At 41.9% G+C, this 20,842-nt stretch overlaps 1 long non-coding RNA gene across 4 annotated transcripts; it reads left to right on the top strand.

Moving 5' to 3' along the window:
• The first annotated feature begins 297 nt into the window (after positions 1 to 297).
• LOC110300942 (uncharacterized) lies at positions 298 to 16,723 on the top strand. 4 transcript variants are annotated; one of them, XR_015048646.1, is made up of 5 exons: positions 298 to 455; positions 718 to 974; positions 6,522 to 6,621; positions 14,004 to 14,100; positions 16,556 to 16,723. It is a non-coding gene; the product is annotated as an uncharacterized LOC110300942 (long non-coding RNA). The 4 variants fall into 4 exon arrangements; XR_015048645.1 differs by lacking the exon at positions 6,522 to 6,621; XR_015048647.1 differs by lacking the exon at positions 6,522 to 6,621 and having other exon boundaries at positions 784 to 974.
• The last annotated feature ends 4,119 nt before the right edge of the window (positions 16,724 to 20,842 follow it).

The raw sequence follows: 20,842 nt of genomic DNA on the forward strand, positions 1-20,842 counted from the left end.
GAAGGCGCCTCGGAGCTGGGAAGCGGCGAATGGACTCTCGGAGGGGTGTGCACAGACAGTGGCCGCGGAAGCTCCCGGGTGGCAGCGGCGACGGTTCTCTTGGGCTGGACGCGGTGAGGGGAGCAAGCCGATTTTCCCAGCAAGATCTCCATGTACAGCTACATCTTTAGGGCCCCTCGGGTTAATATATGTCGTCAGAGGCTCCTCACGCCAATCCCGGGGCGGCGGGGGCGGCGCCTCGCGCTCTCCGCAATAAAACTTTTTGATGTTCACGTTGCTAATTGCCGAGGTCCTCTTCTAGGATTGGTTGTCCACTCATAACCATAAGATAATTAAAACGGGGGGGGGCAGGGTAAAAAAAAAACCCTTTTATCAGCCATAGGTTAATGCAAGTGTTTAACAGATGCTTCGCTATTAAAATATTTTCCCCCCAATACTGAAGAATCTTAAACCAGGTACAGTATTATTTCGCTTTCTTTTCTGATTACAGCGGTGGGGTGAATAGAGAAAGGAACGCAGATTATGCCTTTTCAAGTGTTTTGTAGGTAACCGAGGCAGAAAACTGAGCCGACAGTCTCCTAGAGTTTTGTGCTGGGCTGGGGAGGGGATTTGGGGTGGGTGAGTGGGTGGTGGTGGTGGTGGCGACAAGAGTCTGGAGGTGGCGGTATGGAATCCCATTAAGGTGCGGTTGGGAGTGAGCCGAGTCTCTTTGACCAGGCTAGAGCGCCAGCGCTCCTTTGACCCGGCACACTTTGGAAAAGTTTCAGTGGCCTGTTTGCTTAGGCACTGAAGTGGATGACCCAGGTTATGATGACAACTTGCAGAGAACGCGGATGAGACCTTCAGTTTGTGCCCACACTCATTTGCAGCAACCCTAACAGAGATTGCGAAAGTTTTCAAAGTGGGGCACCTCGATTTCTCGAATCTGTGGTGTGGCGAATATCCGTGTACCTCCTGCTTAACTAGCCTGTTTGGTAAGTAACTGAATAGTTTTTACAGCGTGTTCGGAGCTTATTTTCTAGTTTTTATGAACAAACATATAAATATATCTCTGCATTCCTGCCTCCCTCATAAAAGCGGGCATCTGTGGAAAGCAGGTTTAGTTATCGGAGGGGAGCCATTAAATGGACGTTTAAGAGACAGGCAGGGAGGAAGGCTCGTGGATGTTTAGACTGCTTGCCTTGGCGATCTTGAACGCATTAGAATGGAAAATGGATCTCCACTTGTAAGTTAGCGGGCCGCGGGGCACCTAGGAGATTCCCCAGCAGCGCGGGATAGGGGCGGTCAGTGGAAGGAGGCGAAACCCCCCCCCCCCCGCCGCCCTGTATGAGGATCTCTTCTTCTCACTCACACGAAGGAGGTCCCTGTGTAACAGGGTGTCAACAGAAGCCCTTAGGCTGTAAATTTGATCACGCCGAGAGCTGGCCTTGGACCTGAGGAGGCAAGCAGAGGGGCCACAAGTGACTCCCACCGTTGGCATCGCTTTTTGGAGGCAGAAGCACTCTGGTCCCAGACATTAAAGAGAACCCCAAGTTAAGAATCCTGCATGGACAGTCCTTCCCAGGTCCCTAGAGTCTGGCTGGTTGTTATTCTGTCTGGAAGGCCACATTAGAAGGAATCGGAGAGCCCATCTTCTTGCTCCCAGGGTACCCGGGCTGAGACCTAACTGCCCTGTGGTAATCTCACGGAGAGTTTGAAAAAAAAAAAAGACTTTAGATCTGGGTGGTGGGAGAGGGGGAGAACTTAAAGGTTGTGGCCTTTCTTCTGTTTGCAAGGGGTCAGTTTTCCAGGCCAGCCCCCAGCTAAGACAGAGCAAATTCAGGATGGGGAGTAGCTGGACCGAGTCTTGTTGGTTAGCTCAGAGGCTTGAGTTTGGTGGCAGAACAAAGTGACCTACATAGGGCTCTGCTTTCCAGCTTCGGTGGGTCTGCAGCTTGGGGTACAAGGAGAGTGGTTTTAAAGAAGTAGAGGTAATGTGGTGGAGAATTCTGTTTACATTTTCAGCAGGAGGGGTACCCTGAATCAATAAATATTGGTAGTTAAAGCCTCTGACATTTGATACATTAAAAAAATTGTTTATAAAAACATTTAGGCCTCGGGAACAGGTAGACTGGGTAAGACGATTATGTTGTGTCCAATAACAGATAAAAAACTTAGGAAAGGCGTGCTTTGGCTGCCCCAGGAAATAGACTTTCAGGGCGTTGGGAGATAGAAGAAGAATCCACAGAAAGATAGGGCTGGGGATGGAGAAGCTATCTGTTCACTTGCAGCTTCAGGATTTAGGGATCAGAAGGTGCTACTTTTAGCCTCCCCCCCCAACCCCCTTCCTGCTTTTAAAATTGAAACCACCACCAACAACAACAAAAAGTAGGGGTATGGATTCGTAGCTCCAGATAGCATCCTCACAAGTGATAAAAGAAATGGACAACATGGGACAGAAAAGGGGCTGTAAAAAATGCTAATCTGACCATCACTCCTCACTGACAGCACCATTATCAGTTAATTACTACAATCCAGGGGTCTAAAGCTTCATGGATCTTAAGAACTCAAACCCAGAGACTAGAGTGGTAGGATAGCATTCTGTAGGTGACTGGAGAGAAGGGACCAGTGGGTAAATTTTGGTGGTATCTACCATGAGTAGTTGGCTGGCTCTGAGTTATGCTTACTGCAATTGTTCATTTTTTTTTTTCTTTTTAGCATCTTTTGATACATTTTACTTCAGTAATTTTGGACTGCCAGGTAAACTTGCTGCTTTGGCAAACTCTGAATCTAAGATGCTATTTTAAATTAGTCCCTAGTTTAGAGAGTCTGTCCCACCCCAGGGGGTGGTTATGAGGGAACTAACAGGGTGATGTGACAGGGAAGTTGGCACTTGGTGATCAGGAAGAAGGTGGAAGAAGAATATGGGTGTATAGTCTCTAACTTAGATGTCAGCCCACTCCCTCACTCTTGGGCTGTACAAGCAGGACCTCTGGTGAGCTGCTCTTTAAGATACACATTTAGAATTCTCAAGCACCATAGATCTGTGATGATCTGGTTGTGGGCCATTCTGGGTGCCTAGGGAGGAATACCATAGAGGATTATCTCTCCCCTGGGAGGCTAAGGGCCGAGTGGCCCTGGGTCTGCACATCATCACAGGAAGGCAGCCCAGGTTTAGGGGAGTGTTGGAGATTCTGTGTCCATAATCCTCTCTGAGGCTGATGGTGTATCTACAGCTCTGTACATCACAAGCTCAGCCGAAGGGACAAGGCTAGTTTCAAACATTTACTTTGTGTCCATGTTATTTGTCTCTTTTCTCTTACTACCACTTTCTCAAAAGACTCAAAGGGCAAGAAAAAGGCTGGGGACCCCATTGCAAACATTTTTTGTCCTATGTGAGATATGACTTTTAAGCTCTGTTTTAAACTAAATATTTTTTTAAACTTCAGTCTCTTTTTAAGGGGAAATACAGATCTTTTCCGAATATTTATTATTTCAAAGGCAAGGGCAATTTTGTATCTCATGTTTTGCTCATGAGTACTCCAAATAAACTGGATCTGAAAAGAACCAGGCCAGAAGGCCATAAACACACATTTTATATTTACAGGAATTATGGCTCAATTCCCTTCATCATCTTTCAAGCCCCCTTATTACCTTCCTTTCTGAACTGAAGTAGTAAGTTGATTGGGAAGATTCCTCAAAATATCTGTAACAAAGTGAACTCCAGAACATGCTAAGAACCCCAAAGGAATACCAAACTCAGAAGATGTCAGGAAAATGAATCTGTTACTGAAGATGTAAACCCCAGCCTCACCTGCTCCAAAGACACTGTTTCTGCCACACTCAGGATACCCTGCAGGCCTTTTCTCTCCTGGGAAGGCACTATGTCACTTTTCGTGTTAGCCACTTAGTCCCACCATGTTTTAGGACATCCAGAACAAGGCCTATGGGCTGAGTGGCAGCCAAAGCTTCCCTCTGAGAGAGCCCTTTTTTTCTTTTTCTTTTTGGGTATTTGTGTACAGACATGACAAAATTGTTTCAAAGTAGACAGCTGTAAAGTAGGGAATCTGGTCGATTGAACTTTTATGTCCCATTCAAAAAATGAAGGGCAGGAGAAGGTGCCCTTGACTCTTATGTGGCTTTCTTTTCTTCTGAGGAATTTCTTCTTGGATTTTGGGGAAGGGTGGGGCATTTGGGGAGTAAACCCCCTGCCACCGGGTTCTCCATTCAAAACAGATCTGTGCAGATGGAGGAGGGAGGGGCTGGTTCAAAGGCAGGGATGGCTGTGGAGAGGATGATTAAAAAATGAACCCTCCAGTCCAGTTGTGCCTAGGAAATAGTAAAGTCAAGGTTTCCTATGTCCCTGTACATTTTTCCCTATTTTTTTCTGTTCCCTCGTTTGCTCTCCTCAGTTTTACTCCCCAGAAGTGTTGTGGTTTATATTTTATTTAACCCTGTCACTGAATTTGAGACTTACGGAAGAATGAAGCACTAGTTTGTCCTTAGATTCTTTATGGAAAATCCTACTATCCATTATGACCAGCAGTTGGTCTTCTATTTTCTTCAATAACCCATGACTGCATTCTTGCATTAACGGGAAAATATGTTGCTGCCGTGGAGAATTCTCATTGATGAAGAAGGATTTGGTACTGTGACAGGTATCCGTAAATTAAAAATACTCATTCAGACTAAAGGCAGCATAAAATGTCCTGTGAACTGGCATTGCAAAGGATCATACTATATATAATACCATTAAACATAATATATGTTATTATAGTTGTCTCAAGAAGTATGATAGATCTGATCTTTGCCCCTTTGCAGTAGAATCCTGAGTTTAGAATAAAATGTTATAAGACAATACATCCCACAGGATTTATAAAACATACACAAAGAATTGCACACAGAGGAATATTTCAGTGTTGGATGTGCATTTGAGAGGTAGACCCTGGCTTTCGCTCACAGAACTTAAAAATAAGCAATTAAAAAAACACAATAATACAAATAAAAGTTAATTATAAAGAGAATTATTTCTTCCAGGCTGTAAATAATCCATTTAGCATTCAGATGAGAACGTGACTCTGATTTTGTATTTACACTCTTTGGAACTAGCTAGCAATGGAGTTAAGCAAGCATGCCATGCAGTCTGGGATTGAGGATGAGTAGGGATGAAATGGCTGCTTAACACGTGGAGCTTCTGAGGCATCATTTGTGGGACTGAAGGGACTGATCTGTGACTTGAGCCCCTTTCCTTCCCAGTTCTAATTGCCCTGTTGAGGGTACTCCTTGGAAGACTCCCCAATGTGACTTTATTTGCTGCACCGCATAGATGGATTTTTTAAAACCTCTGACAGTTCACTCCAAGCCTTTCCTGCATTCTTCTACAGTCTTTGCATGAGACAAGGGACTTGAGCCAGGATAGGTTAGGTTTCAGGTTAACAAAAAGAAACACTTTTATTGTCAATATTAATGGCAAACTTCGATTTTTACAAGGCCTGGGTTTAGCAGATCAAAAGCAGCTTGTCTTGATTTCTCAATATTCTCTGGAGTTTAGACAATTAACTGCAATTTTGGTTCTAATGAAACAATATGAGAAAGCTAGTTGCAAAAAAACATTGGTAAAGTTAGCACTGGGATACAGATTTTTACCTGTACATAACATATTATGATCTAGTAATTTATCCCTTCAACTGGAACTGAGTTTGGAAGGAGAATTCCTTTAAGAAAATATGTTCAAGCACCGTCCTCACTTGCAATGTCATGAGTCTTTTTCAGCGTGTGCATTCCACGGTTGCCTTTCTGGCTGGGTAAGGATCCGGCAGACTGAGGTCTTCCTGGTAATTTGGGTACACCAAGTCTCCAGTTAATGATAGATAATCAGCCTTTGGGTCATTCGGTCATTCTCTTATTACAAACCCCTCCTGCTCTCTCTGATCTCCTTTCAAACTAAATTTCACACAAACAAATAAAGCAAGACAGGGACAAATTCTCAAAAAAAAAAAAAAAAAAGAAAGAGGGAGAAATATTAGAAACTTCTGATACAGAACTCTAAACAAGGAAAGGCTAGCTAAAAGATGATAGGAAAGAACATCTTATCAAATTGAACATGCTGTGTACAAAACATTAAAAGAAAAGGATCTGGTTTCTGTTAAAGTGACAGAAAATTAAAATAAAAATAATTGCAGGCAGCAAAGTTATAATGTAAATAGAGAAGGCAGGATGCTTGCTGGAATCGCGCAGCACTAGGAGGCAAATTTGTTGTTACAGATTATGTATCTGCACTCTGATTGGAGAAGCGCTACTTTGTTCTATTTTCCAAAAGAGAATGCTTTTCTTTTTAATACTTGTGTGAGAGTGCTCATTTAAGTCAACACAGGCCCCAAACCCTAGGACTAAAAAAGTGGAACCGCATTTTTCTTGCAAAGCATCCAACTTCAAAGGAGGCAAATGTTTGCATACAGGAAAAGGAGAATTCCATTTCGAATACATTTGGAGACCTCACTAAATCCGTGGGACTGATGCTTTTTTTTTTCTTTTGCGGACAGAAGGCACAGTTCATTCTCGAGCAATTCGTCACCTCCTGGGGGTCTTCTCTTCCCGTCTACAGGAGAGTGTGACTTCAGAAAGAACTTCGGATTGGCCAAGGTACATGTCAGATTAGACTCCAGGGAAAAGAGCAAAGGTGTAGGGCTCATGCAGTTAGGGTCTCTGGTGAGAGCGCCCCTAGTGCCGTTTTACTGTCTCTGCTCTTGAAAATTCCCTTTGATACAAGTTCCAAAGCTAGTCAGAGATGACCAACTTTGATCACTTCCAAACCTCGGGCTTTCGATCTTAAACCTGGTTGGAATTTTGGCTCAAGACTAGATCAACCTGCCATTCTCCAAGATAGAAGTGGAGCTGTGAAATGAATGTTGGTGATAACCAGACTCCCACATTGTCGCCAAATGTGGGTCTGGCACCTTTTGATTTGACAACCTCTTTGACAAAAGGCTTACCTTCCCAAGCTGGAGAAGAACCCACACTTCACTGTTGCCTCTAAGTCTTTCCTGAGTGTTTCCACCTCATAGGAGGCCTTCTGGTTAGCTTCCCCTCTTGCACCCATATCAAGCCTTCCATTCTCTGAACTTTCTGGTGGAACCACGCAGATTCGTTTGTAGTTCTCAGGGTGCAGATCTTTCACTTTCTGCGGCTGTGTCCTCTAACAACACAACTAATGCTTCCGCACAAAAAGATGCCCTCAAAGCTGGTGGAAAGGCGATTTAGAGAAACCCGGGTGTTCTAATTGCAATCAGGTTGTGTTGTTTTAGTCTATTTTGAAGGCCATTAAAGCTGGTGAGCGACTTGGAAGTCATTTAGAAAGGAACAGACCTTCAACCCTAAGCCTTTGGGGGCACTGGGAAAGTGTCTTCCCAATCAATCTGGCTTGCAGGCGGCAGGACCAACTCTGACCTGGCTTATCTTGTACCCATCCTAAATACCCCAAACTCAAGAGGTAGCCAGGGCCGCCTCAACACCGAGGTCAGTGCTCTGGGTGCCTTAGTTTCTCTCTTCATTCAAACAGTGGTGGAAATGAAAGAGGGATGTGAGCTAGATTAAAAGGATCAAGGGAGAGTGTTGCCTGATACCAAGCTGCACTCAATAATTATTTACCTCTTTTCCTCCTGCCTCTTCGTTTTTTCTTTTCATTTTTCTATTTTTCTTTTCTTTTCCTTTCCTCTTCTTTTCTTTTCTTTTCCTTTTTAAATATTTAAATATTGCTTTTATTTTAAATTCACCCCCGGAGATAGCAGCTTGGGAGTCAGCGGTCCAAATGCGCCCTTCCGGTGAGGCCTAACTTAGGGCGTCGTGTCTCTCCGACTCACAGCATCCTGGTCTCCCAGGAGTTCACTGCGGGGTGGTGGGGCGGCGATGCTCACAGTGCTGCAAAGACTCCCACGCAGGGGAACCGAGGTGGGGGTGGGGATGTGGGAACTGTTACTCGTGTACCGACCAGTGGTCCAGGCCCTGGGATGAATGCTGGATCTCTCCCCTTTTATTCCGGCCAAATTCTCGTTCCATCCCCATGCTTTTCTGTGGACTGGACTGGAGGAAGCGAGCTCACCACATTCGGGTCAGGAGAGATCCGCTGCTGGGAACTAACCAGGGGTTGATACCTTCCTCCAAGACCTTTTCGCCCGATGCGGGCATGAAGGGGTTAACTGCTCACCTCGGAGCCCCGGGTGCTGAGGGAAGGCCACCGCTTCCCCCAACACCCCAGGTCTCATTAGGGAAACCCTCACCGCTATTTTCCACATTTCCTCAATCAAGTGCCCTGAACTAGAGCTGCAAAAACAAATTGGCGGCAAAAGTGTAGATCTTGTCAGGATGGAGGCGAATCCAACATTTCAGCCTTGTTTGCTTTGCAATTACGGGCTTGGCTGGTGCCTGTGGTGCCACCGGGGCCAATAAGCTGCCGCCCGCTGACTCTGCACCCAGACCCGTTGGTGGAAGCGCCCGCAGAAACACTGCTGGGAGAGGAGCGAGGGGTGGGGGTGGGGAGCGGGTAAAAGTAGGGAGGGGGGCGCACTAAAGTGACCCGGTCGCTAGGAGCTGGCCGAGCCCTAGCCCAAACCCCTGTGCAAAGGGCTCTCAGCATGGAATTAGACACTGGCTTTCCAGTTTCCTGGCCGAGCCACCAAAAATGAAACATTTTTAAAATGCAGAATCCACATATGGACACCAGTGTTGTTTCTTCAACTTCCTTTCTGTCCCCTGCTTCTCTTCCCCTCTCTCCTGTCCTCTTCAGTAACATTTTCTTCAGTAAGTGTTAGCGGTTGCTGGATTTCCGCCTGCTCCCTCGCTGTTAAACTGCTAGCGTGATTTGTCGTATTTGCCAGAGCTGTTTGTTCTTGTTTGACTTTTTGTACAGAGTTCCTTTAAATCTCCTGCAAGAACCATTCCCCAAGTTCCTAGGACAGGCTTTTCCACACATGTGGTTGGGGGCATCTAGCTCACTTTTCTTTCTCTCTGGGGTAGCCTCCCCTCGGTGTTGGGAGCCTCTTCTGTGTCAGGAGAACAGTAGTTAAGTCAGTTCCTAAGCCTTATATTTCACAGACAATTAAATCTTGGCGGCTGTTTAACGAAATTGTAATATTTACTCTGCTCTATACTAAGGAGCACTTTTGGAGTAAAAAAAATAGCAAATATTGCATTTCAAACAGAAAATATAATAATAAATCTCTTTTTTATGGATTCTCCCTGCATAAGTAGAAACAACATGATTTAAAGTCTCCCTCAACCCCCCCTTTTCAAGAACCGCTGGAGCTGGAAGAGGCTGTCATCTAAAACTCACTTCCACCCTCAACGGGGAGGCACCTGCATGATGGGGAAACTTCTCCCTCCATTCTGATCTTTATCACATGTAATAAGGATTATCAAATAGTGAGGTCTTGTATGAAAAGTCTTTTTATATGGATTCAAGAAAGATGGGTTAATGTGAGTAGCTATAACTTTATAGCACTTTGCAAACAGATGGGCCATTTTCCTTTCATGAGGCTTTTACAGTAGGGGAAGTTGAGGAAGGGAATATTTTTATGAGACTCTGCATCCATAATGACATGAAGTATGTTACTGAAGAATGTTTAAGGTACAGTGTGTTTTTGTTTGTTTGCCATAAACTAAATTTGTAGCCAGGATGACCAATAAGCAATCTTTTTTTTTCACAGTTTAAACATTTTTTTCTCGTTGGTTTTCAATCCCAGCTAGATTATAATTTCACTGTTCTGTCGCCTCCTCTCTGTCTTAATTAAAGCAAATCTCAGGACTGATGGCTTCATATACTCTGTAGTGGCAGGGTAGAAGAATGATATCTGAAATCCACCGAGTTACACATACCCACGCATGCTTCTTATGTCATCGTCTAGGCAAATGATCACTTTAATACTCCAAGGCATAGGAAATCGTAGTTAGATTTCACAAGGATTCTCTTTTTACCATAAGAATTGTTCTGGCATATTATTTCATGTACAAATTATACTATTACTTTCATGTGTGTTAATCTGTTTGGTATTAAGATGGTGAGAGTGTCATAACCATTAACATGTTTTTACCATACCACTTTCAATTGGGTGATCTCAGATAATTATGAAGATGTTGAAGCTAATCTCATGTTAAGTCAACGACTATGAAAATAACCGTAAGGCATTGTTATTCTCATTTAAATGCCAACAAACATGATTGTCTGGGAATACTATTACTTTCTATTTGACATTATCCTATAAGGATATAGCTATATTCATTTCTTTTAAAATCAGGGCAGTTTTCAATTATTATTTTTCAACAGAATTTTTTTTTAGCTACAGTATTTTGTAATTCCAACAAACCACAGCAATTTGATACTGATAGATACTGCATTTTCTACATTATTATTCAGCATCCCTTTTTTTCAAAGTAAAACAAAAATAATATTCAAAATTGTCAACATGTAAGGCACAATTATTAGGGTGTACACATTTACTTAGGTAAGCCAATGCTATTATAATTAAAAACATGTGCTTGGCATAAGAACACTTCTTTGGAATTCCTTTTTGGATACACAGCTATTATTTTAAAAACTAACTCAGATTTCTAAGTAACAAGATTTCCCTATGAACAGAGATGGCATTGTTTTAAACAGTAGCTCTTGGAACAGTGTCTTCCTTAGTGTTTTAGACTTTCAAACAATTGGAATTGGGTAAATGCTTTCTTCTGGGAGCACTTTCCTAATACCTCTGTAGGAAATAGGATTCTTTATTTCTGCTGACTAACAGACAGTACTCTGGACAGACGGCTCACCCTTTGCAGAAGCCACCAACCAGAGCCTGGGGTTTTTCCCTAAGAATTGCTTGTGATCAACCTAAAACCAAACCAAACCAAACCAAACCAAACCAAACCAAACCAAACCAAACCAAACCAAACCAAACCAAACCAAACCAAACCAAAAACCCTGTTAAATGTGAAATCAGAGAAAATGAGCAAGTGCTTTTCTAGCTGCAGTTTTGAAGTGATGGCTTAATGAGATGCATAAAAAAAAAAAGACAAGAAAGGACCCTGAAAAGGAGGACCTGAAAAGGAGGACCTGAAAAGGAGGACCTGAAAAGAGAACAGTTGCTTGGATAAGATCTGTCTTTGTTCATAAACAGGAAGGTGAGAAGTTAAATCCAAGACTATTGTTTTCTTCAATTCAGTGATTTTTCTTTTTAAATTGCTTTTTTTTAAAAAGTAGATGAAGAAACCCAATCAAAGAAAATACGCAAATCCTTTTATATATGCAAATGCAGGCTTGCTGTGAATTTTAAAATTATGTTGAAACATAAGAACTTTAAAATGTGTAACATTCCTTTTAGCCCAATACATAGTATCATAAAGGATTGATTTAAAAAAAAAAGATCCGTGAGATGATTTGTATATACTCCAAATTGCTGAGCAAAATGTGAACAAGTTGTATTTGGAAGAAATCATGAATTTTAACTGTTATTAATATGGGACAAAGAAAGGAAGAAGCTGTCTTCTTACAGTCCTGGTAATTCTTTCTACTTTCCCAAACATTGTTAGTTTCTATGCATCTTGTTAGTCAAGTAAAGATGATGTCAGTAACCAAATTACAGAATTGAATCAAGTAGGAATTTTTGCCTTATTACAAAATTAATGCATCATCTTGAGGTATTAAATCGCTTAGCTGTTTGACAGTTGAAATTTTCTCTTTTTAGATATAGCGGTATTTAGCTTTACTTTTAAAGCCACTTGCTACTTGCAAAGACAAATATGAAGGGTTATCAAAGCTAAAAATAGCCACAGTAACAAAGTAACATTTAAGTCTGTCTCGTGTTGATTGGACTTTGTAAATTATACTGCATTTAAAATCGTGACTTTGGTATTTCCAATGGGGGCATCTGAGAAGAGAAATTTGAGTCCTCAATTTGCACAGCTAAGAACATATAATCATGTTAGGGAGCCTCCCCCCAAAAGCACTTTTTTTTTTTCTACAGACATTTTTATTTCTTTTCCTCTGCTCATACTTCTACTTGTATTTTATCAGAAAGTTCCAGAATGAGAAGGGGGTGGACGCTGCAATTTACTGGAAGTTTCTCTGCTTAAATGCATTAATATCACATGGTATTAATTTAGCTGTATTAACAATCCACACATTTTCTCAGCTCTCTCTCTCTCTCTCTCTCTCTCTCTCTCTCTCTCTCTCTCTCTCTCTCTCTCTCTCTTTCTCGTTGCTATCTCTGATACTTGGAAATAACTGGTGGATATATTGTCTCTTTCTCACTCTATTAGAGGTTAGCAATGTAAACTGTGGAAGAAATAAGAAGCCACACACACTTCATTGTGTTAGAAGGGAGTTAACTTACTTTCAAGAACTGATGAGATGCACTTTTTTTCAAAATCTGTTTGCAAGGATAATTCGTGAAAATATGATTGTAAAGTATGATCCTAGGGAGAAACACAACCACCATTAGGCTGTAGCCAGTCTTTGACATGCATTTTGTTGTTAAAAAGCAAATCTCTGTGATAGCTGGTGAGGCTCTTGCTGTGCATGTCAAGCACAGTGTCCTGAGAATCCTGGACCATAGCTATTAACTGCATGGTCTTGGAATCATTAGGTAGCCATTCTCTGCTGCAGGGATTGCATCTATAAAGGATGGATAAGAGTCAGTGAGAATATTCACCCGAGGTTCTTAGGAGAGGGTCTGGTGTATACTAGGTACTTAATAAGCCTTAGCCATTTTCTTTGGCATGGCTCTACAATGAGTGGCAAGCCATGGCTGCTTTCCTAACAGGATTGATCATGAGGATACTGATAGCTCACAAACCTCAGGCGCTCTCTCGGAGGAACCTGCCTTGCTTTCCAGAAAGCTGCCTCTTCAGGGCAGTCAAGAAAGATATGGGATCTGGGCATGGTGGAGCATGCCTATAATCACAGCCACTCAGAAAGCTGAGGCAAGAGGCCGCCATGAGTTCAAGGATAGTCTACATGACAATATGACTCAGTCTCAGACAAGGGGGAAAGCAAGAAAAGACATGGGGAGGTGCTCCCATGCAGTCTGTCTTTGTGTTACCTGCATCAGTGTACTTATGCCCCACTCGTACCCAATATGAAGATCTAACTGGAAAAAAATAACACCTCGGGGAAAGAAAATAACCCAGGGAATGGTTTTCGTATGGTTTTACTTAAATCCTCTGCCTAATAGATTTTATGTATATTTATTTGAAAAACAAATATTTAAGCTCTTTTACTGTTATATAATATACATAATAAACCCATGCAAAAAAATAAATAAGGGGTGAGAAGAGGAAGAATCTGGTAACAGGCTTAAGCATTTTAGGGTAACTGTCAGTCTTGACCGTTTAAATAATTGGTCTGATCCATGTTTGGGCTGCCTTGTTTTGTGGCCGGCTCAAGTTTTTAACTGGGAGGACGCAGACTCTCTCCTGCCATTCTTCTGTCTATGGTTTCTGCCCACAGTCTTTTCATGGTCTTACATGGAAGGATCTTTGAAGGAACTGTTTTAAGCCCTTTATTCACGATGAAGGTTTGGGTTATATAATCTGCTGCTACCTAATGGAGCCAGACAGACGGCCACACATCCCAGGCTGTGCTCTTTGGAGATGGCCACCAGAAATCCATCTTGGACTCATCCTTTTTCAGATGCCCAGGGCAACTGCTGACCTAGGACCAACTGAAGGTGTCACAGCCAATGATTATACTTATCATTAGTGCATAATTTTGTATTTTTTGATAGTAAAGCAAATGCAATGGGGGGGGGGATAACTAATCTAATACAGGTCTGGTATTTCATCATTTTGGGCAGTACTATGATAGACTCAGATGTCATTCAAATTCCTGCCATTTCTCTAACTTGTATTCTCTGGCAAAATGAAGGTAAGTGGGACATCATTTCTGTATCTTGCTTTATTCTGTTTACATATGGTGGAGTCATTTGTTAATGTTTATGAATTATACATGTTTTCTTATTTGAACTCTCTATCTCTTGCTTTCAAAGGCAGGTCTGATTCTATTTATTCTAAAGACAGAGTTGGAGATGGGCTACCATTGGTATTGATTGAGATGACAAGCAGTCACCTGAACCCATACAGCTGGTAAGTAGAACAGCACTGGAGAGATGGCTCAGCAGTTAAGAGAACTGACTGCTCTTCTAAAGATCCTGAGTTCAATTCCCAGCAACCACATGGTAGCTCACAAACATCTGTAATGGGATCAGGTGCCCTCTTCTGGTGCCTTTGAAGACAAAGACAGTGTAGTATCATATATATAAAATAAATAAATCTTTAAAAATTTGAAAATAATTTTATGCTGTTTCATTACATTAACCAGTTTTTAAAATAATAGCCGGAATGAATGGAGTAAAGAAGTGGGGATTCCTAGGGATGCTGGGAAGGAATTAAAAGAAACCATATACGTTCAAATATGTAGCAATACTAGATCAATGGTGTAGTCCTTGTCTAGTGTGCACAAGATCCTGGGTTCAGTCCCTAGAACAAAGCCAAAACCAGCAGGAAGTCAAACAGCTTAAAGGGAAAGAACTCACACACATTGAGCGCACATTGTATCCTACATTCTTTACATGCATTATCCTCTTTTCTTGTTTGTTTGTCTTTTGGTTTTTCAAATCACAGTTTCTCTGTGTAGCTCTGACTGTCCTGGAACTAGCTCTGTAGAGTAGGCTGGCCTGGAACTCACAGTGATCTGTCTGCCTCTGCCTCCCGAGTGCTGGGGTTAAAGGCGCTCACCACCACTACCTGGGCATATTATCTTTTTAATATATATAGTGCTTGACATGCAGGAGCAGATTTCACACAGAAGAAAATTGAGGTCCAGAGATGTTAAGTAACTTGTCCAAATACATTATTATTAGCGTGTGGAATTTAAAAAAAAAGTAGCTGGTATTAAAAATGCATGTCCAAGTGCTGCGAAGAAAACACCATAAATTGAGTATGAAATACTTCGTGCAAGTTTTTGCTCTAAATTTGATCTCTGGATTTGGCTAAAAACTAACCACAACAAAATAGAATACTAATAAATACAAAAAGAACTTGGATTGCTTATACTACACAAGTGGGAATTTGAGCTATGATACTATCTGGGGTTTAGTTTAGTGGTTTCTTAAAATACAAAACAGAACAAAACACCAATCCCCCCCAAAACAAAACAAAAACATAAACAAAAACCAAAAGCAAGCAAGCAAGCAAGCAAACAAACCCCCAAAACTAGACATGGCTTAGCATCGTGCTTCTGAACATTTTCCCCCAGATAAATAAATACTCAAGTTCACATCAAATGTTCATAACAGCTTTCTTTGCAATACCCAATAACTTCTCAGGTGTCCTTCAGTGGGTAAACTAACTATTAGCCATTCTACTAACATTTAAACTACCACTATTAATCCCAATGCACCAATACCATGAAATACTGCTGAACAGTTAGAGGCACCAAACCACTGATGTGCAAATGAATCTTTAGAGAACTAGACTGGGCGAACAAAAGGTTCTACTTGACGTCCTTACGTTTTTTCCATTTCCATTGTGCGAATGTGTATGTTAATGGCTGTCTTGCATGGTTGTTATGCAGTTGCGTGTGTGAGGTTGATGCTAGGAATCCTCCTTGGTAGTTCTACCTTATTCTTGGAGTCAGGGTTTTTTCTGTCAAACCCAGGGTTCGCAGATGTGGCTAGTCTTGCTAGCCAGCTCGCTCTGTGGAAATTCTAGGGAACTGACTGCAGTCCTCATGCTTGGAGTCAAACACTTTAACCACTACGCAAGTTTATGTAATAGGATTGACATATCAGAATCACAGAAAGGAATGAAAGATTAGAGGTAAACAAGAGCCAAGTAATAGTGGAGGTGAGAGGGGGAAGTGGGCGTGGCTGCGTGAGAGGGAGAAGTGGGCGTGACTACAAAAGGACAGCAAAGGATTCCAGGCTCAAAGCAAACAATTTGTATTTAACTGTTTCAGTGCTGATAACCTAGTTTTGATATTGTGTAACAGCACTGGTAAAGCTGGGTAAGAAGATTGAAAAATCTCAATTTTTTTTTTTTTAAATTGCTGCATGAGAACATTCAAAAAGCCTAACAAAAGGTCAGTGGATATTCTAGGAAGTCAATCCCATATTTTCTAGAACTAGAGTCTAGTCCAGAAAGTATTCTAGTCTAGAGTCAGACTGGGGGAAAGATAGGAGTGTGAATAAGTCTGAAGTTTTCTAACCTTAAGAAAGACTCTCTGGTCATTTATCAAACTAGTCTGATTTTTTTTAATCTCTGATTTTTATTATGGATTATAGATCTGTTTGGAAAAGATTTTGGGAAAGACAAGAAGCCATCTCTTGTTAGGGGACTTTTTCTTTGCATAGAACTTTAAAATTGATGAGCCGATTGAACTATACACTAGAAGACAAAACTAGAGTTCCTTAGACCAATAATTTATTTCTAAAGTTTTTTTGTTTGTTTTGCTTAGTCTCATCTCCTTCTGACTTACTAAAACTCCTTCCTTTTTCTTTTATTCTCCTTGAATCTGTATTTCCATGTTGTACTGATTCAGTGGGAGAAAGTGCTTGCTACCAAGCCTGATGACCTAAATTGAATCCTGGAACCTACAGGACAAAAAGAGAGAGCTGACTGCTGAAAGATGTCCTCAGATCTTCACATATGCACAGTGGCACCTATCCGACCATGCACATAGTATATTAAAAATTATTTTTAAAAAATCCAGTAAGAGTGTTGTTTTTCCTTGTTTTTGAAATGGTGTTTCACTCACTATGTATCTCTGCTTGGCCAGGAACTTGCCATTCTCCTGCCTCAGCCTCGTAAGTGTCACTATTACAGAAGTGGGCCACGAGAAGCTAGAATAAGTGTTCTCATTCATTGCTGATTAAATTATCGAAATGAGATTTTTCTTCAAATGTGAAGTATGGGCATTTATTGAGTTCTGACTTAGATACACACAGTGTGCTTGCGTGTTGCTATTTTCAGAAAGGAGTAGTGGGGAGCACTATTGAAAACTGGGTTGATAGTGTGTGGAAAGGATAAAGAATAGCATCAGGGGCAAAGGATTGGCTCTCTGTCCCAGGCAACTGTGGTGCCACAGGGCCCTCAAAGAGACACTTGCCAGTGCAAGAAAGAGATAGTCCCTGCAGGGTTGCTGCTGGCTTAAGTAGGGGTTAAATTGTAAGAGTTTCAGAACCTACTTTGGAGAAGGATTAAATAAATCAGGGACCCTGTTGACAGCAATAGTATCTTTGAGCAGCTGATTTGAAACACAGAATCAGAGAACAGAGATGAATCCCAGGTGGCCACTGGGAGCTGGAAAAAGGCCCAATGAGTTGCATGATTGTTTGGCTTCATTGTAGCACCATGAATAATCTTTAAGTGACAGCTTTTAGAAACCATTGTATTCAACACAATGGTAGAATGAAGATATATTAATTTAGAACAGTGGTTCTCAACCTTCTTAATTCTGGGAGCTTTTAATACAGTTCCTTATGTTGTGATGACCCGCAACCATAAAATTATTTTCACTGCTACTTTATAACTGTAATTTAGCTATGGTTATGGATTGCAATGTAAATATTTGACATGCAGGATATCTGATATGCAACCACTGATTCTCAATCCACAAGCTGAAAACCACTAATTTAGAGGTTACACTCATTATTTCCTTTTATTTTTGACACTGTCTTTCTACAGAGTCTCGGGTGTCTTGGAACTTACCTCACTATGTAGACCAGGCCTGCCTTGAACTCACAGAGATCTGCCTGTTTCTATATTCTGAGTGCTGGAATTAAAGGCATGTACCACCATTGTGATGAGCCAATTTAAAGAGTATGATTTCCTTAATAGGAAGCTTAGAAGTTTCTAGAACTGCTTCAATTAGCTTAACATATATTATGTTCTATTATCTCTCCCTTCCTCCTTCCCTTCCCTTCCCTTCCCTTCCCTTCCCTTCCCTTCCCTTCCCTTCCCTTCCCTTCCCTTCCCTTCCCTTCCCTTCCCTTCCCTTCCCTTCCCTTCCCTTCCCTCCCCTCCCCTCCCCTCCCCTCCCCTCCCCTCCCCTCCCCTCCCCTCCCCTCCCCTCCCCTCCCCTCCCCTCCCCTCCCCTCCCCTCCCCTCCCCTCCCCTCCCCTCCCCTCCCCTCCCCTCCCCTCCTCCTCCTCCTCCTCCTCCTCCTCCTCCTCCTCCTCCTCCTCTTCTTCTTCTTCTTCTTCTTCTTCTTCTTCTTCTTCTTCTTCTTCTTCTTCTTCTTCTTCTCTCTCTCTCTCTCTCTCTCTCTCTCTCTCTCTCTCTCTCTCTCTCCCTCCCTCCCTGTGTTGTGGAGATCAAATCCCAAGGGCTGTGTGCATTCTAGGCTATGCTACACCACTAAGCTACATTCCTTTTTTTTTTTTAATATTTTTTATTACATCTTTTCCTCAATTACATTTCCAATGCTATCCCAAAAGTCCCCCATACCCTCTCCCCCCCACTTCCCTACCCACCCATTCCCAGGTTTTTTTTTTTTTTTTGACCCTGGCGTTCCCCTGTACTGGGGCATATAAAGTTTGCATGTCCAATGGGCCTCTCTTTCCAGTGATGGCCGACTAGGCCATCTTTTGATACATATGCAGCTAGAGTCAAGAGCTCCGGGGTACTGGTTAGTTCATAATGTTGTTCCACTCATAGGGTTGCGGATCCCTTCAGCTCCTTGGGTAACTAAGCTACATTCCTAATGTCTTTGCTGGCCTTGAACTTGGTAGCCAGGAATGATTTTGAGTTTCTGATCTTGTTTTCTGTACTTTCTGAGTGTTGGGATTCCACTCAGCCACTACATTCGCTTTTATATATTGCTGATTGAAACCAGGGCTTTCTCCATGCTCTAGCAAGTATTCTACCTACCCTGCTACAGGTTAGCCTCTAAACTCTTAAAATGAATTTTCTTCCTTCCTTCCTTCCTTCCTTCCTTCCTTCCTTCCTTCCTTCCTTCCTTCCTTCCTTCCTTCCTTCCTTCCTTTCTTTCTTTCTTTCTTTCTTTCTTTCTTCTTTCTTTCTTTCTTTCTTTCTTTCTTTCTTTCTTTCTTTCTTTCTTTCTTCCTTCCTTCCTTCCTTTCTCTCTCTCTCTCTCTCTCTCTCTCTCTCTTTCTTTCTTTCTTTCTTTCTTTCTTTCTTTCTTCCTTCCTTCCTTCCTTCCTCTCTCTCTCTCTCTCTCTCTCTTTCTTTCTTTCTTTGTTTCTTTGTTTCTTTGTTTCTTTGTTTCTTTTTGATACAGTGTTTCTCTGTGTAGTCCTGGAACTCCCTCTGTAGACCAGGATGACCTCCAACTCCGAGATCCACCTGCCTCTGCCTCCCAGGTGCTGGGATTTCAGGCATGCACCATGATGCCTGGATGAAAATTTTATTTCAACAGTGCATTTAAGCTCTTATTCTCTACAAATAGTGACCAAATAGATTTTAGCCAATGATGCATTTATGAATATAGAAATAAAGCATTTCACTCAAAAGTGGGCAGTGGAATGGGGGTGTTGAAAAAGGAGGTTGGTGACACAGGATATAGAAGTCATTCCAACATGTAAAGAGCACTGCAGGTGCTTACCAGGAAATGCTTTGGAGGTCAGGGCCTTTGAATTAGGTCAATGCTAGGGACAGAACATTGCTACTTCCATGCCCACTCAGGAGAATTTAGCAAGATTTTTACCTCACTTCACAGTTTCTCCAGACAAAATCAATAAAGGGGGGGGGGAAAGTCCCATAAGACTGAAACCAGCCCAAATCCTGAAATTAATAACAATACAACTAAAACATTACCACAAAACCAAATGAACATTGGAGCCATTTTACAAGATAAAGTTGGAGCTTGGCAAAGAGGAGGAAGAGGGAAATCATCAAAGTCAAGACGAGCTCAAAGGAGCTTAATAGCAGCTATCATATTCCACCTGAGTCTGAAGCGCCTGGGATGCAGCTGTTTTGTTTTAAGATGCCCCTGTTCCTGTTCCAGTCAGCCATTGATGGTGACCGGAGAGCACAGGGCCAGGCATTTGGGCACTGCTAGATAATCATAGACCCCTTAGGGAGTGATGGTAAGAGAAGGCAAAGTGGAAATGCTGAGATCTAAAATATATAACCGAGGTCAATAGCAGTGAACAATTAGCAATGTTAGGATCTTCTTGTATCTACTGAATTCACGAAGATGGCATTTCATATATAAGGAAGTTAGTCATTATGTATATTAGTGATGGACTGTGAGTAGCAACTTAGATGTAACCTTTTTAACTTTTAAAAATGTTTTTATTTTGTATCCTTTGAGAATGTCATACAAAATATTTTGATCATTGTTGTCCTCCTCCTCCACTTTCTACCTCATTTATTTAAAAAAAAATTAAGGGCAAGAATAGGTTTTACTTTATAACCCAGGAAGGTTAGAACTCACTGAAATTAGGGATTTCTGAGTGAGTAATCTCAGCCAGCCTTGGAGAGTCTTTTAGAATATTGTGAAACATTAAGTCTTTTGGGGAACTCATTTATTGGAGCAGTGAATGCTTTATTAGGGCAATGAGCACCTTAGTTTTGCATGAAGTTCTAGGTTGACTGAACCATGCTCTACCTCACACCAGAAATGAGAGATAATAATAATAGTACCACCACTACCACCACCACCACCGGCACCACCAGCACCACCAGCACCACCAGCACCACCAGCACCACCAGCACCACCAGCACCACCAGCACCACCACCACAGATGATAACACTCTGATGTTTTCTATATGCCAGGCCCTTGTTCGGAGTGTGTTTCTCATGTGGTCTCTTATTTCTCATAACCCCTCATAAAAGCTGCAGTGCTATTCCTGTTTTATAAAA

Source organism: Mus caroli, unplaced genomic scaffold, assembly GCF_978045245.1.
Source record: "Mus caroli unplaced genomic scaffold, Mus_caroli_1 scaffold_10, whole genome shotgun sequence".
Lineage (NCBI taxonomy): Eukaryota > Metazoa > Chordata > Mammalia > Rodentia > Muridae > Mus > Mus caroli.